Consider the following 3,429-nt stretch of genomic DNA (forward strand, 5'->3'; position numbering starts at 1 on the left):
TTAGATGTAAATCTGCAGTTATTCAAAAATGTGGTGCTCATAAATAGATTTTTTTCATTATATTAAGATAATATTCAGGTATTTCTGAGTACTCCAGCGTAATAATTCATCCAATATTGCAAAAGAATTCTATAAACAGATTGTGACATGAATGGATTTTCATATAAGCCCAGTGTTTAGGTGTCAAACTAACCAAAGGTACAAACAACAAAATTAATATAAAAATTAGGACAAAACAAAGAGGCATGAACATGATCCTCCAACACGATTTGTACAAATGACTCCATGTTTGGATGCGTGGGCACTTTTCAGCCGTTGGAATTTGCATTGTGAACGTGTGACTTGGAATTTTTACAAATTAAATACCGACCGACTGTAAATGTGAGTAATTTAGATAAATAAGGTATATGGTTTTAGGTCATGTATTGTAATCAATCAGTATGTTATACACGTAGAACTTTTAAGGTCATGGTTAAATGTTTAAATTTGTTTTGTTTCAAGGGCAGACGGCGGTGAATTATGAAATACAAAGCTTCTGGATTTTAACTCACCTGAACCAAAGGTTCATGATGGATGGTGGACGTTTTGGTCTTTTAAAAAATCTTCTCATGAACCACTGCGACAGAAAAGATAAATGATGGGAAGCTGTAAGTTAACTTTGTTCAAAACATGGTCAATGGGGTGTGGTCATAATGAGAGTGGTCAAATCGAGTAGGAATACACATTGTATAGTAAAAATATTTCTGAAATGTTTTCAAAAGCAATCGTCCCTATTTAGTGTATACTAGATTCAAGTTTATTTGAACCATATTTCCCAAGCTATAGGGCAAGGCCATCATAGAGTTAAAATATATATAATTATATAATCACTTACTTTCGAGGGGCTTAAATTTTCAAGGTATGAAGAGATCCACGAATTCATGTCCTCCACGAAATGTGAAATTTTAAAGAAATATAACAACATTACACTTCCTCAACCAAGAATTTTTTTTTCGCAATCAACGAAAATGAATGATTTATATACGAATAAGGATTTTTTTAAAATTTCATTATAAAGAGCAGAAAGCATTTCATGTACATGTAGTGTAGATTTATATTTGTTTAAAATATTACTCCCGGAGCAAAGGTGCATGGGAACAAACTCTAGAGTTAAAGTTTAACATATTATAGTGAAATCTTTTGAAAATCTCAAAAAAAAAACCCAGCAGCTTCACAATTAATCATGTAGAAGTCATTGATTTTAAGTTGATGGCTACAAGAAGGGTGTCCATTTAACCACAACTTATATGTGACTCAGGTGAGCGTTGTCGTCCATGAGCGTCTTATTTTACAATCATTAAACTTTCAATGAAGATTCTTTTTGGAAAAGAACAGCTGCGCACTAGAAGACATTTGTTAAACTGATCTATTATATTATGTGTTAAAATATTTTTGATCTTTTATTAATATAAATGTATCTGGGATTTTCTGAAGTCCCGGATCATGCAAAACGTTTCTTTGGTAGAGGGAATATTGAATTGCACAAAGCAATGATTGGAAAGCCGCCCTTGTGACATCTTTGGGAAGGCAGGGGACACCTCACTTCAATGCATTAATTCATTAGGGAAATGGCTAAAATAGGCTGTGCCTGCTGCCCAATCCCATTCACTTTTATGAATAAATATTGTTTCAATTAAATTAATACAAAAACAGAGACAACATGTTGAAACACTTGTGTAAAGTTCCTTAAGATGTAAAAACAAACCACAAGTTCTCAACCTTCCCCCCCCCCTCCCTTTTTTTTTGTCCAATTACCACGTAACAGTGTGCAGCAGATTTCCATTTAATTTTGTTGTTGTTTATAGAAGAACAAATGAAAGCCAATGTATTCTATCTATTTGTCTTGCTATAAATTCCATTGTAGAAGACCAGTCATGTATGAAATCTAAAAGTCATCGTGAAAGGTTTAAAGGGTGCTTTTCTGAAGGACAAATAACGTTATAAAATACAAATCTGATATTAGTATTTTTGATTCTGGAAGCCTCAACAAGTAATTTAATTAGAAAAAGCTTTGTGCAAAGAACTAAAACGGAAAAGGGGATAACAGTTCTTTAGTTTGTTTTCACACAGAGGTGGAAATGAATTTTCAGATAATGTGCACGTGTAGGTTGATTTTATGGGTCTTAAATAAAATTCTGTTTTGTACCTGGATAATGATTATGGAGTACCACAAATATTTTTTATACACGCAATCACTTTTTTTCTTCATGGGGTTTGCTCGTTGTGCATAAAGGATTTTTTTTCTTTATAATATATAAAAGACTACAAAGCAAATTAAATTTTCCAGTAATTGTCTTTTTTTTTATGAGTTGCATTGTTTATTTTTGTTATGTATAATGTTATTAGGTTTGTTCAGATACTGCTACATGTACGGTTCTTGCTGTTAGATTTGCTTCATTCAATGACGTGTTTCCGGCATACTGAGAATCAAAATGGCGAAAAAGAAACATAACCCTGAATACCACACCGGGACAACACTCCACGTAGGTGTACAAGTTTATCTTTTAAAAAAGATAGGTGAGCTAGCGTAATGGCCATGATAAAACACAGAAGTAGATATCTGAACCATTGGTTTAATTTGCTGAATCGATTAATTATTATGAATAGGAAAGCACAGTGGTGCACCTGGGATGATGTTTGCGGGATGGATCTCAGTTCAGAATAGTGAGTCTAGAGTGGGCTTCACATTGGCAATGACTTAAGTCATTTACTGTGCTTTAAGCATTCTGTAATTTAGAACTGTAATTTCAATTTTGAGGTGACAAATAAAAGATCAGTAGATCCAATGAGCACCATGTTTAAAATATTCCAGCGTGGTTCTGTTTTGTAGCAATCGCATTTATTTCGGGCCTTTCCGGCAAGCTCGGAAAACTTATCCAAAGTTGCTTGCAGGAAAGATCCAGGAAGGTATAGTTAAGAAAACTGCTATGTTTTCATTATAATTTTAGAAATAAGTTATCTCTACAGTCTTGGCATCAAAAGATCTTAAGTTATACAGTTGCTTTTGTACATTTATGTACAGGTTAGTCAACAAAACATGAAACTTCAGATCATATGTATTTTCAGATGATAAAACGAAAATGACATGTGGTACAGTTTATCTTTATTTACTGTATTATTCCGAGAATGCCTTATCGCAGGCCTTTAAATTAGATCGCTTTAATCCGACATACCAAAAAAAAAAAAAAAAAAAAAAAAAAAAAAAAAATTGGGTGTTAGAAAAAATAAAGGTATGAAACTCCTTACATAGGATACCCACTTTTGCCAATAAAATACATTTTAATCAAATGATATAAAACTTTCTATTCGTAACTATTCACATATAAATAATCTACCGTACTACCAAAGTTCATTCCGAAATTCCGTATACTTCCCGAGATGTGCTGAAAT

General features: G+C 32.8%; 1 long non-coding RNA gene across 1 annotated transcript; it reads left to right on the forward strand.

Annotated features, from left to right (window-relative positions):
- Positions 1 to 577: 577 nt before the first annotated feature.
- Positions 578 to 2,796, forward strand: LOC133201258 (uncharacterized). The gene is made up of 3 exons (XR_009723066.1): positions 578 to 647; positions 2,427 to 2,522; positions 2,647 to 2,796. It is a non-coding gene; the product is annotated as an uncharacterized LOC133201258 (long non-coding RNA).
- The last annotated feature ends 633 nt before the right edge of the window (positions 2,797 to 3,429 follow it).

This window comes from Saccostrea echinata, unplaced genomic scaffold (genome assembly GCF_033153115.1).
Source record: "Saccostrea echinata isolate AGI-Se365-2 ecotype Australia unplaced genomic scaffold, CSIRO_AGI_Sech_v1 ptg000043l, whole genome shotgun sequence".
Classification (NCBI taxonomy): Eukaryota; Metazoa; Mollusca; class Bivalvia; order Ostreida; family Ostreidae; genus Saccostrea; species Saccostrea echinata.